Source organism: Eretmochelys imbricata, chromosome 3 (genome assembly GCF_965152235.1).
Source record: "Eretmochelys imbricata isolate rEreImb1 chromosome 3, rEreImb1.hap1, whole genome shotgun sequence".
Taxonomy (NCBI): Eukaryota; Metazoa; Chordata; order Testudines; family Cheloniidae; genus Eretmochelys; species Eretmochelys imbricata.
Window position 1 is genome coordinate 133,238,179 of NC_135574.1, and position 14,840 is coordinate 133,253,018.

A 14,840-nucleotide genomic window follows, 5' to 3' on the forward strand; every position below is an offset into this window, starting at 1 on the left:
ATCATGTACATACCGCAGCTTCCACATCCAGTCATCCCCTTTGTGTCTTCCACTACATGGGTCACTCCCACTGCTGCCTCTGTATCTGTCATAGCCTTCCCACCTAAACCCTGTTAATCTGGGAAACACAAACCATTCCAAAACACCACCACCCACAGCAAAACCAAATCCCAAACAAGCACCACAATACAAACTCCCCTTACAGACTCCCACTCAGACTCCCCTGTTTACAGCTCTGTTTGCTGGCTCCTGTGCTGCTGCAGCTGTCTGACTTTCATCTGGTCTGTGTCTCACCTCCTTCTGGACTTTAGAACAAGTGTATACATTTTTATGTATATAGCCACACTTCCTTTCTTTTTACCCTGTTTCTCCTTATTAAACAAGCTATACCCCTCTATAGCAATATTCTAGTTGTGAGATTTATCCACCAAATCTCATTGATGCCAATTAAAGTGATGATTTAGCTTAGTTCCAGTTCTTTCTGTTTATTCCCCATACTCTTTGCATTTGTGTGTAGACATCTAAGATGTTGAGCAGATTCCCCCACAGTTTTCCCTCTTGTTGCTCCTATGACCCTACTGTAATGTTTTCCTTTCCCCCCCTCCCTCAAAACATCTCGACTTAAGTTAAGGTCACCTTTTTTTATGCTTGGTGGTGGGCTTTTGTCACCCACCCCCTTTGAACCTCACATTCCACCACCCCATATTTTGCTTAGGGAAAATATCCTGCAACCAGCCCAAGCCCATTTATATTAGGGGGCATTTTGGTTGTGTGACTCCATATTGTGATATAATACACTCATGTATGATCTTTTAGATAGCCTAGTTAGAAAAAAGCATCTAGGGATTGTACATTACAGACTGATAAAATATGGGGACTTAAAAACTTCAGTTCAGTGTCTGGGTGAAGTTAGTAAGGGACACAGATCCCTGGAAGTGTCCACAAGAAATAAAAGACAAAACAGAAGAGAGCATTAGATCTGTCTAAGAAAATGTCAGGCGTGCTACAGAGGAAATATTAGACACAATGGGCCAAATTCATAGTTGATACAAATCTAGTGATGACAAGGTCTTGGGTGCATGAGGATATCTTTTGGTGGCAGAGAAGCTATACAGTAGCTAGTTTGTACAATATTTTTAATGGCCATGCTATTTAACTATATGTGGTGATAATGTCATTCTTCTCAATAGGCCTGCAAGCAAATCCCATTTAAAACTCCCAAAGTTAGGCTTCGTACCTTTAATATGAACAGAAATTGAGTTAAGTTCTGCCCTTACCATCTTCCCCCTAAACCACACACTTTTCCCAGACATGAATGCTGTCTGGGCTATCCTAATACTGCAAGGTCTTTTTGTTGCACAGTCAAATAAGCAAGTTTAAATTAAAACAGTGCAGCTATTGCTTTTGAGAGTGTGCATGGGGGAAAATAAAGCATATATTCGTATCAATGTTTATTTTTAAGCATTGATACGAATCGGTCTAAATTATTAAAAATAAAAATCTAAATCTGCCAAGCCTAGTCATTGTTCTAGCAGACATGGAGATTCAAAAAGGTAAACTTTTTATAAACCATTAAAACACAAATTATAAACATCATATATCTAAATATACAAAGTAAATATCCTGGATCAACAAATCAGACCTGTTTTTACTATTCATTTGCTGGTCCACTTGTAACAAGCCTAATTCAAAAGTCTGAGTCGCTGGAAATTGACTCCAATGAGTTCACAAGCAGCATTTTTCTTTGCCTGTTTGTAAACTTTGATTATTATCTATGAAAAGATTTTTTCCTGTGTGTGTGTCTGTGTGTGTATACAGTGAAATTGACATTTACTGACATTTGATTTTCCAATAAAAATTAAATCCTTCCAAGCCTATTTTTGAATTTAGTAGCCTCCAGGATGACAGGTGGGTGCCTGCACTTCCAGGTGCACTTAGTGATGGGAATCTGGCCCATGTGAAGGCACATGTTATATTTCACAATGTGCTGTTATTCCAAATAACACAGTGGTGGAACCCAGTGTAATGGGGGAAAAAAGTCCAGTAATTATGTGCTGCAATTACCTTTTATATGGTAGACTTAGACCACTTATTTCTAGGCGTTTTACAATAGCCCTAAATTAGCCATTTTTGTAGTCTCAGCAGTGAATGCTATATAGTTTGACAGCCAGTTATTTCAAAATGCATACAGCCTTTATACTCCTAACTGCAGTTTCTAGAAAAAAGGGAAAACTAATTAGGAGGTGTGATAGAAAAGTCAATGTAATGTGCTTTTTACCTTTCCTCTTTCCCCCTAGGTTAACCTCTCTGGAGGGAAGGAAGCAGAAAATAAATTCACATTACTTTCCCTGAATAAACCACAATGAAAGGGAAAGTTTCCTGTAGCTGTTGTACTAATAAGTGTGTGAGCATCCATAATATATTTAAAGGCTTGAAAAGATCATTTGCTCGGATGCTTAGTAGTGTTTGGTAGAAGATTTCTTATACAGGAATCAGCGTATGCATTGAATGATAATTTCAAAATACCTGCAAAAATCTAATATTGAGTAATAAGCAGTAGATAGATATATACAGTGTAATTCAGTATAATATGTCAATGCTAATGTTAGTCTCACTGTGCTAATAAATAGGAAGCACCATAGTGCTTTTCTGGTTTCCTCCAGAACTGGGCAAATGTTTTGCCCTCCTTGTTCCTCTGCCTCCAAGGAGGCTGAGTTGGCGCGCGCATGCTCTCTCTCTCTCGCTCTCTCTCTCTATATATGTATATACTAGTTGTGAGAAAGGCCATGATGTTTTAGGTTTATAGATGACTGTTCATTCATCTTGAAGATCCCAAGAAAGGGTGTAAAGCTACCAAAAATGTATTATCTGAATGGATTTAGATATTCATTAAGGATGCTTACAGCAGCCAAAGTCAGACTTACCTACTTAGGGATGGTGCTCATCCCACTTGAAGAACTGGACCTTCCAAGGCTGAGAGAGGTATCTCTTCTCTAGTTAAGGCTGTTACTATGGTGATATTAATTCTTAGTAGGAAGATAGGAATTGCGATAATGGATAAGACTAGTTGTCCATCTAGTCCAGTGTTCTGCACCCAGATACTTCAGGAAAAAGGTGCAAGCCCCACCCTGCGGTAGGCAGGTTTTTTCCTGACTGCTGTAAGATAGTTGTGAAACATAAGAATTTAAAAATTAAACTTTGAAAGGGCAGAACATAAGGGAAACATTAATATTCTGGCAACTGGTGCATTATAGTTTCAAACATTCAAATACCACCTTAAAATAATTCAAAAGCTTCAATGAATATATTGAAGTACAATAAATTTTTAAAAATACTAAATAAGTTAGTTGTAACAGATATGGGATCAGATAGATCTCATTCTGTTGGGCTGTAAAAATCATAACCAGTATTAGTGATAAATCTATTACTATTAAGGTTAGTTCAGCATTCTGAAATGGCTAGCACTAGAACCTCAGAGTTACAAACATCTCAGGGATGGAGGTTGTTCATAACCCCAAACTATTCATAACTGAGCAAAACATTATGGCTGTTCTTTCAAAAGTTTACAACAGAACATTGACTTAATACAGCTTTGAAACTTTACTATGCAGAAGAAAAATGTTTGCCATCTTAATTTAAATGAAACAAGCTCAGAAAAAATGTCCTTATCTTGTCAAATCTTTGTTTTTCTAATCTTTACCTTTATTTTTTTTTAGTAGTGTATGTTTAACACAGTACTGTACTGTATTTGTGCGGGTTTTTTTGTCTTTGCTACTGCCTGATAGTGTACTTCTGGTTCCAAATGAGGCATGTGGTTGGCTGGCCAGTTCGTAACTCTGGTGTTTGTAACTCTGAGTTTTTATTGTATTAATATGTTGCTGAGGATAAAACAGGGTTATACACTGGCAGCAGGCTAATGTTAAAGTAGATTTATATATTGCTAAGCAGTAAACAAAGCTTAATTGCCAAAGTAAACAATAAAGAATAAATCATTTTAAATGTCTATCAGTAAATTTAGAGGGTTTAACTACAAAATTAAAAGAAGGAAAATTCTGTAGGAACTTCTAAGAAATTTGTCCCTGATACCCTGTTATTTCAGGTAACACATCCACAAGATTGGATGAGAACCAATGATTCAGGGAAACTTGTTTAACCAAGCATATTTCTCTTTATGCCACTTGAAAAGGAAGAGCATGACTATATTGATAGCTAGATCTTATTTTAAAGGAAGGACTGAAAGATTTAGAAGCTAGAGTTCTATTACTTAAAGAAATGTTATTTGAGGGGAAAATTACTTTGGTCTCTATATATGCACCATATCAAGTGATATTTTTATGAAATTGTTTCCCAAGAACTGCAAGGCCTCCAATGAAGGAGATTTTTCTAACTCAGGGGAGGGGCATGTGAGGAGTGAGATTTTTATAGTGTACTAAACTCCAAACTGGATAGGTCAGATAGAAGAGTCATAAATGACAGAGATGCTAGTAAAAAGTTAAATGGTCATTTAAATAATCTGCCATTGAGAGATGTATGAAATCTGAAAATGCAAACAATAGGGAAAATTCATTTACTTCAGCCATGGAATCATAGAAATATAGGTCTGGAAGGGGCCAGCCTCCTCCACTGAGACAGGACTAAATATTATCTAGACCATCCCTTACAAGTGTTTGTCCATCCTGTGCTTTAAAACTTCCAATGACAGAGATTCCACAGTCTCCCTAGGCAATTTATTTCAGTGCTTAATCACCCTGCCAGGAAGTTTTTCCTATTATCTAACCTAAATCTCTCTTGTTGCAATTTAAGCCTTTTACTTCTTGTCCTGTCCTCAGTGGATAAGGAGAACAATTTATCACCCTCTTCTTTATAACAACCTTTTATGTATGTGAAGACTGTTATGTCCCCTTTCAATCTTCTCTTCTGCAGACTAAACAAACCCAGTTTTTTCGATCTTTCCTCATAGGTCATGTTTTCTAGACCTTTAATAATTTTTATTGCTCTCCTCTGGACTTTCTCCAATTTGTCCATGTCTTTCCCGCAATGTGGTGGACACAGCTAGACACAGTACTCCAGGTGAGGCCTTATAAGTGCTGAAGAGAATGGAAGAATTACTTCTTGTGTCTTGCTTACAACACTCTTGCTACTACGTCCCAGAATGATGATAATTTTTTGTAGTATTACATTGTTGACTCATATTTAGTTTGTGATCCACTATAACACCCAGCTCCTTTTTTCCTGTACTACTTCTTAGGCAGTCATTTCTCATTTTGTATTTGTACAATTGAGTATTCCTTCCTAAGTTATTCTAAATGTAGTACTTTGCATTTGTCCTTACTGAATTTCATCCTATTTATGTCAGGCCACTTCTCCAGTGTGTAAAGATAATTTTGAATTCTAATCCTGTCCGCCAAAGCTCTTGCATCCCCTCCCATCTTGGTATCATCCACAAACTTTATAAGTGTGTTCTCTATCCCGTTATCCAAATCATCTCTGAAGATATTGAATAGGACCAGACCCAGGACAAAGCACTTCAGGACCCCACTCGATATACCCTTCTAACTTGACTGTGAACCATTGATAATTACTCTGAGTACAGTTTTCCAACCAGTTGTGCATCCACCTTATAGTAGGTTTGTCTAGGCTATATTTCCCTCGTTTGCTTATGAGAAGGTCATGTGAGATAGTATCAAAAGTCTTACAAAAGTCAAAATATATCATATATGCAACTTCCTCCCCCCCATCCATAACGCTTGTTACCCTGTCAAAGACGGATATGAGGTTGATGTGACATGATTGATTCTTGACAAATCCATGTTGACTGTTATTCATCACCATATTATCTTCTAGGTGCTTACAATTATCCTTACCAGCTTGACTCTAGATATCTGTAATGAAGTTTAGAACAATCTCACTTCATTTCTATCACCATCATCATCTTTTATAGCACTGAGCTTATCTCAGATGATGGGAGGCAATATTTTGGGGAATTTAAAGAATGAGATGTGGCTGGTATTAGGTCAATGAACCAGATATTTTTGGAGTGAAGCATTTATGGTGAGGTCAAGCCTAGTATAATAGTCCCTCTCAAATTTTATAAATATTTGCAATTATGCAACCCATTTAGGCAGAACTAATACAATAAATAGACCTCTCACCCAGTTTGAGACAACCAAACAGAGAAATAAGGAAGCATTCATTTCTAACATATGCAAATTATTAGTTGAGATTGATATGAAACCATATACAAATATTATGAATAGGTGGAATAAAAGTATTAATAGGAAAATTCCACTTAATGAGTAGCTGCAACTATAGAAAAGAGATCACTTTTGTTTATAATACTACTATGGAAAATGAGTTCAAAATTCTTTATTGGTGGTATTTGATTTCAGTCAAATTTAAGCACATTTTCAAAGCAGGATCAGATCAATTCAGGAGGAGAAAGAAATTTTATCCATGTACAATAGATATGCCCTTTTATCAATAGCTACTAGTCCAAATTTAGAGCACTAATTTGAGACTAATTACTAAATATAACATTCCAGTTGATCCAGGCAATGTTATTATCAGGCTTCCTTATGAAGGGTATTTATCAGAACAGTAGCTTGATAGCGTACAGCAAAGTGGGTCTTGACTCAGGACATCCATCTACTATTTTAGCATGATGAACTAGCCATGGATTTCCCAGTCTTGGAAGAATTCACTCATCGTATTGAGATAAGGCAAGGAAGATTAAAAACATGATAAATAATTAGACATGTGGATGTCTTTTATTACATATTAAGTGAAAGGAAAATCAGTGCAAAACTTCAGTCTGTGCTGACTTCCTTTGATTATTGAGTTCAGTCTCGAAGGTCAAAATTATTATTGTTGTTGTTACTATTATTTGTATTATCTTAGTGCCTAGGAGCCCACTCGTGGACCAGGACCCCATAGTGCTAGGCGCTGTACACATACATAACAAAATGATGGTCCTCGCCCCAAGGATCTTACAATCTAAATATAAGACAAGAGACAACAGATGGAGACAGACAGATGGGAGTGCAAGGAAACAATGAGACAGTATTGGTGACAGGTAGTGGGGTGAAATCCTGGGCCCATTGAAGTCAGTGAGAGTTTTGCCTATGATTTCAATAGGGCCAGGATTTTCACCTCTGTTTTCTTAAATGGAGCATAAATTGAAAGATGTGTGTGGGGAAAGGGACTATTTTATCTGCTAAAAACAAAAGGATGGAGGAGAAAGATTTCATTATATTACTGTCAAATATACTAACTCTTTAAAGCCTACTGTGCCTGGTTGTATGCAAATTTGACCACATAAATATACACAATGCAAACAACAACTATTTTGTGCTTGTCTGCACTGTTGCCAAAAAATGCCTCAAAAATATGTACCAATTCTATGTCATGGAAAAAATTAAAATAAATTGAAAAAAAACCCCAACCCTTTATTTTTACTGATTTTAATATGCTAGGATTTAGTGCCATTAAAGTCTAGCTTTATGTTGGAAACAATGTTATCACAAAAGCCTTAAATCAGGATATATTGTAATGTAAAGGATTGCTTTAAGTAGATTAAATGGGGTCTAAATAAAAATCTTTAGCTCAAAATATTTCCCATAGCGGAGAGAGTTGAGAAGCTGTATGATTGAAAGGACAAAGAAGGGTTTAATTATTGCAACACTCACTGGGCTGTGTAGCATTTTCATTATTAGGAGTTTTATAAACGGCCTAAAAATGTTCACTTCAGGCTGTACCAAGGCATGACCTAAGGGCAAGTACTTTTGAAAATGGCTTTTATTAAGAAAAAAATCTGGTTTGCACTTTAATTTAGATAGAAGCAATAAATGGCTAAGTTGCTTTATGCTAAGTATGTTTGTTTGTACACTGCTGATCTTTTTTTGAGGATTTTTTCTAAAAAGGAAATGTGTTGCTTAAATTCTTTTGGCAACAGTACAATACAAACAATAACTTTTTACTTAGTACTTAAATCCTTTCTCCCAGGCCAGCCCTAACACTTATGGGAAAAGCTTCTAGTCAAAATCCATAAAGGGACTCCTGTATTTTCCTTCAAGCCCTCATAACTCACCTCTTCCATAGTGTATACAGGATACTGCAATCTGATAACACAGATGAGTTTTGATTACTGCTCCCAACTTGTCTAAGAATTGGGTACATCTTGTTGTTTTGTCACTCTGTCTTCTCCAACTCCCACTCCAGCTCATTTGTTTGTCGTATGTACCTGTTATATTGTTTAGATTGTACATTCTGTGGGGCAGGGAATGTAATATGGTATATGTTTGTACAGCGCCTAGCACAAGGCACCAACTTAGTTGGCTTCTAGGTGTCACCATAATATAAATGTTAAATAATAATCAATACATAATAATTAAATTGCAATGACTCCATATCTTGAATACATTTCTGCGGTATTATGTTATAGATCAAATAATGATTCAGAACGAATTGTGTTAATTAGTACAAATATCTACTTTAAAATGCATATAAAAAGTGATTTATATGGTACAGTAAAAGTGCTTTTAAAATTGCTTAAATATAAATTTACATAATAAACCAAAATGACTGTGTATCAATCAACTCAATATTCTAAATTTCTTTTTTAAAGTCCCTAAACCAAGCCTGTATCTAAGCAGAAATATATTTTAACAGGAAGCTTTCTGTTCAGCCAAGGAAAAGGACAATCTGGTAGTAAAATGAGCTCTTGATAGCCTAAAATATTATTCTTTGGAGAGAAAATTGTATTGATGATAGAGCTTCTCAGTTATTAAGCGAAATGCAAGACTAACTCTATCAATTTACCCGATAACTTGTCTTATAATCCATTCTCTGTGCAATCAAGCACAAGTAATTCAAGCCAAGGATAAAATCTGTATTCTTTCCCATGTTTTAGTAGTCGTGCAGGCTTGGAAAACTGTGTTTATTTAATGTGCTCAGGCCTGCCTATATCAGGCAAGGTCACTAGGCTGATGAGCTGTAACAACTCTTTTGTTATGTTATGTATGAGAATTCCAGGGGGTCTCCAAACAATACTTATATGTTGCAATACTGCTGTGCTGCCATAGTGGAGTAAGTTAAAGATCTAGTTTCAGCCCTACCTCTGAATCCTCTGATTTTCTGGATCTAAACTCTGCTTTTAATGGCATTAGAATATGGGGAGGGAGGTTACTTGTGGGGTTTAACAGTCCATGAACACTAGGTTAAAGTATCATATAAAGAATTATGGATTGTGTTGACTTTGCTAAAATAGACATCTATAATGGTTGCATAAACTTTTTTTTAACTACTAAAGATTTATTTTTTTTAAAAAAAGAAAACAGACAAAAAAGGAGAAACTTTTCTGTTTATAATATTCAATAAATATTATATGGGATGTTATGGTATGCCAAGTAAAAGCTTGTTACATCATTATTTGTAGTGGAAAGCTATTCAGTTTTTATCTGTTTATTGCTAGGTAGTAGTGGAGTATTTTTGATAGTAGTAATGGAGATATTGTAATGGATATGTTGTTTTCCCTGAGAAAATGCATTGTGATTGCAAGTCAAGGTTCCCCCGCATGGAGAGAGTCAATACACTTTTTAGCTTAAACAGAAAGAAAAATGCATATCAGTGGGAAGCTTAACACTTTTGATACATGGGACTTTTAACACAGAGCAGAAACTGGGAAGGGCACCCCAACGCTCACTATCCCCGCTCAACCACCTCTTAATTACGGAACCTTGATGGCTTTATTATAATTTCCCTGGCAAACTGTTACCCTCCACTTCCTGCGAGTAGATGATGACAAAATGAAGATATGCATTACTTTTTGGAATGGTACACAATAAGTTACTAAATCTTTACTCCTTTTGCATATCCTTGAATTGTACTTGCAAGCTGTGTGTGTGCAAAAGTGCATGCACATTTTTAAAAAGTAGGCCTTAATCACTAGAGATGGGCAAATCTCCAAAGATTTGGGGTTTAGAAGCTTATGTGAATCTTTTGGTTCTGCAAAAAGGATCCTGAAATCTTTTCAAACTGGCCTTCTCATGAGATTTGCCTAACTCTCTTTCCTTTTAGGGTTAGAAAAACCTTGAGTTCTTTTCTGGTACTTTTGTCTCCAGTCCTGATATGGGCATGAAAAAATAAAAATATAACCAAACTTTTCAAAACACCCCAAAAACTTTATTTCAAGGGAAAGTTCAGGCTAGTCCTAATTATATCCAAAGAAATTTGTGAATCTGTAGTTGCTAAATTAAATGGTTACCAATGTACTTTCAAAGCCAAAGTGTAAGCATACTTCCTTCACGTTTTAAATGAGCATGTTCTGGCAATGTTGGCACACATCAGTGCTTGTTATATGTAAGACTCTGTTTGTGCATAACAGTTTTTAAGAAAGAAAAGGCAAATAACTAATTCAAATATGCATTGCTATATGGTCTGTCTCCCTCAAACTCTCACAAATAGGTCTGGCAGCATCCCATAAATATCCACCGTCATACCTAACTGATGGAGCCACTATATTTTTTGTATCATTGCTGGGATTCAAGTACTTTTCCACGAAGTGGTCTGTTTGGGAAGGATGAGACCACACTAGCTAACCAGTGGTGTGGGCCATATGTTCCTTTCCAGCAAATAAGTTTGCAGAGGAACAAATTAATTCAGATAATTTTGCAGCATTACCACATTCTCCTTCTGGAACCATGCAATATGAAGCAGGTGAGCAAGGGGCAGGGCGATAATTAGTTTTTACAAACAGAATTAATGAATCCCTCTTTCTGACGTGGAACTTAGTTCAAGGAGGAGGGGAAATATGTCCCATGTAGTGATTATTCCCTGGCTCTTCCCACGCTCCGGCTACATGTTCCTTTACCATGTGGCCTGGAGATAGTTGTGGAGGAAACAAAAGCAACTAAACAGGGGAAGAAAAAACTTGAATAGCTGCCTCTTCCCTCTGACACCTTAGAGACTAACAAATTTATTTGGGCATAAGCTTTCGTGGGCTAAAACCCACTTCATCAGATGCATGGAGTGGAAAATACAGAGGCAGGAATAAATACACAGCACATGAAAAGATGGGAGTTGCCTTACCAAGTGGGGGGAGTCAGTGCTAACGAGCCAATTCAATTAAGGTGGAAGTGGGCTGTTCTCAACAGTTGACAAGAAGGGGCAAATACCAAGGGAGGGGGGAAAATCACTTTTGTAGTGCTAATGAGGCCAATGTAATCAAGGTGGCCCATTTCAAACAGTTGACAAGAAGGTGTGAGTATCAGAAGGGGGAAATTAGTTTTTGTAGTGACCCATCCACTCCCAGTCTTTTTTCAGGCCTAATTTGATGGTGTCTAGTTTGCAAATTAATTCCAGTTCTGCAGTTTCTCATTGGAGTCTGTTTTTGAGGGTTTTTTTCTTGAAGAATTGCCACTTTTAAGTCTGTTATTGAGTATCCAGGGAGATTGAAGTGTTCTCCTACTGATTTTTGAATGTTATACTTCTTGATGTCTGATTTGTGTCCATTTATTCTTTTGCATAGAGACTGTCCAGTTTGGCCAATGTACATGGCAGAGGGGCACTGTTGGCACATGATGGCATATATCACATTGGTAGATGTGCAGGTGAACGAGCCCCTGATGGTGTGGCTGATGTGGTTAGGTCCTATGATGATGTCCCTTGAATAGACATGCAGATAGAGTTGGCAACGGGGTCTGTTGCAGGGATTGGTTCCTGGGTTAATGTTTATGTTGTGTGGTATGTAGTTGCTGGTGAGATGGGTCACTACAAAAACTAATTTCGCCCTGCTGATACTCACACCTTCTTGTCAACTGTTTGAAATGGGCCACCTTGATTACATTGGCCTCATTAGCACTACAAATGTGATTTTTGCCCCTTCTTGTCAACTGTTGAGAACAGCCCACTTCCACCTTAAATGAATTGGCTCGTTACCACTGACCCCCCCACTTGGTAAGGCAACTCCCATCTTTTCATGTGCTGTGTATTTATACCTGCCTCTGTATTTTCCACTCCATGCATCTGATGAAGTGGGTTTTAGCCCACAAATGCTTATGCCCAAATAAATTTATTAGTCTCTAAGAGGCCACAAGGACTCCTCGTTGTTTTTGCTGATACAGACTAACACGGCTACCACTCTGAAACGTCTTCCCTCTGAGTGATCCTACCGTAGCTCTTCCCGTTCTTTTGTTCCTCTGTGCATCATGCAGTGTAGGGGGAGTATGGGGTCAAGGATGTATCTCCCAGGAGTACTTCTCTTGGTGCAGGTGCACCTGGAATATGATGGCATCCAAGTGGAAAGCCCCTGTATATTTGGTGGAAGGCTTAAATATCTACCCTGTCATATGGTTGAAAGAGATTACAATTGTGACACCATCAGGTATTCCATGGGCTCAGTTTTTGTAGGTACAGGTCTGATGAGATCATTAAAATGTATAAAAGTGTTTTGGGGTGATGGATTCTGACATCCTTAGGTCTTGTCTGGGGCATTCTGCTAGTCTTGCTGCAGTTAATGAGATTCCGTCACATTCTGGGTAACTATACTGTACAATAAGCCCACAGCCTTCTAGTTTTCACTATTTAACATTATTATTTATTATTATTTTTACAAGACTGTCACAAAAAGAATTTGGGTATCTGATATTTGCTGAATCAGATGGCAGCAGCGTTCGTGAGATTATGTATTGAGAACGATATTGAGGGTTTCTAGTGCTCCCATATTAAAACTACATTATTCCCCTTTTTATAATCAAGGGAGAGATTTTTAAAGGCACAGGGACAAAAGTGAGGTACCTAATTCCCACTGAAAAGCAGTGGGAGCTGGGCCCCTCAATCCCCTTTGTGCCTTTCAAAATCTTTCCCCATTAGAGAATCACAGAAATGTAGGGCTGGAAGGGACCTTGGGAGGTCATCTAATCCAGTTCCCTGTGTTGAAGCAGGACTAAGTATACTCTTGATGGTGGCAGCACTGACAATTTTTCTTAAAATTCTTAATTAACTTTAGGAAAAACAAATAAATATGCACATATACATGTCCAAATCATTGTAATTTTTTATGTAGGGGGTTATTTCAGACTCAGTAATAAAAATAATTTACAGTTGTCTCTATTCTTTATTGGACCTAAACAGAATAGAAACACAAATAAGGCACTTTGCATGTTCTTGTCTTTTTGTTGTTTCTTTTGCTTTTTTGGTTGCACTTTTTTTCTTCCAAGACTTGCTAGCTGGTAAGTCTTCTGCTGTGAAAAGTGATATTTGTATGTTTGTTAATATCACTTTTCACAGCAGGCTTACTCAGCCCCGGCAAGCCCTGGGATAAATTTAAGTCCTGAATGGGAGGTGGGCAGGGAGGCAGCAGGGCCCAGGGACGATGGCAGGGGTGGTGAACATGGGGCTGGAGCCTGGAACCAGAGCCTGCCGCCACGTGGACGGAGCCCGAAGCCCCGTGGCCGAAGCCTGCCTCCCCTGCACCTGGGAAAGTGGGGAATTCACCAGCTGCCTGCACCTCCACAGAGTTTTTCTCTCTGGAGGGGGGCAAGGCCCAACTGCATTGCCACTGCTTTGCACCCCGCCCCCTCCATCACAGCCCAGATGGCTGTGTCCGCAAGGAAAGGCCCTGGTGCCTGCATGTGAGAAACACTGACCAGACCATCCCTGACAGGTGTTTGTTTAACCTTTTGTTAAAAATCTCCAATGACAAGGTTTCCACAAGTTCCCTTGGAAACCTATTTCAGTACTTAACTATCCTTATAGCTAGCAAGATGTTCCTAAACTTTGTACTGAAGTTGAATTGTCCTTTAACTTCAAATTTGTAATATTGTAAGTTCTTTACAAAATCTTAGAGCTGTCAATAGTGACTACTTCATTGGCATAAATGTTTAGCTGATGTTTCATTCCTGCTTCATGATGTGAATTCCTGGATTTGATATTCAAAGGTAAAATGGAAAACAAAGTTTTTGCCTGTGCTCTTTCCAATTTCTTTACTCCTTCCCAATGTGTAATGACTGTCTCAAGTTTCTTTTTAAAAGTGTTTTTTGTTTTTGTCTTCTGTTTAGAAATATCAGGAATATCAAATTTTGACTTCCCTCTTTTTTGCTGGAGAACTCTCCGGAGTTCTGGAAAGTTAGTTCACAACATGAGATGTAAGACCAAATGTTTTTTGGAAGTTTATATAAAATAGATTTGAACAAAAATGAACAACAACAAAAAAGCAGTTTAAACAGCCTCACTCAACATTCTCTTCCCCTTCAACTAGAAACTGCTGAAGTAGGAAGATGCAGCTAAAGTTTTATTCTATTCTGCTCTCATAATCCCAAAAATTCTCCAGTAAGTCCGCAACAAACTGAGAGTTTAACTTTAGACCTGTTATTTTGAATGTCAGAAATGTTTTATTGCCTCCACTCAACTTTCCCATCGTGTGGCACTCAGTGGTTTCAGCGTCAGAGAGGATGTTCCCAGATGTTACTTCAAAATTTGACATCAATGAGTTGATGCAGAGAAAAATACATAGATGCTTTGAATTACATTAAAAAATTCAGCAGCCTCACTAGAAGCTGATGCTGCATCACTGACCACCAAGTTCAATGAATGAGAACTGCAAAAGTTTGAGGGTTTAACTCTTGGATCCATATCTGGACTCCTCTGTTCTTTCCTCTCGTGTTGGCACGATTATCGCAGCCCTGACCTCTCATGTCAGCTATCGCAATTCCCATGTCTTCCAGCTTTTAAGAAGCACATTTGTTATACCAGCTCCTGTAATATCATCAATGTCAATAAATTCTAGAAAATGCACTCTGACAGTCACCATTGCAGGGACATTTTCACTAGGTTCTGCTGTTGTT

At 37.8% G+C, this 14,840-nt stretch overlaps 1 protein-coding gene and 1 pseudogene across 1 annotated transcript in view; both read left to right on the forward strand.

Moving 5' to 3' along the window:
• SLC35F3 (solute carrier family 35 member F3) overlaps nucleotides 1-14,840 on the forward strand; it is a 276,349-nt gene that overhangs the window by 23,576 nt on the left and 237,933 nt on the right. The gene's annotated exons all lie outside the window — the stretch shown is intronic.
• The window catches only part of LOC144261869 (rRNA methyltransferase 2, mitochondrial pseudogene), a 71,888-nt pseudogene continuing 58,585 nt past the window's right edge, over nucleotides 1,538-14,840 (forward strand).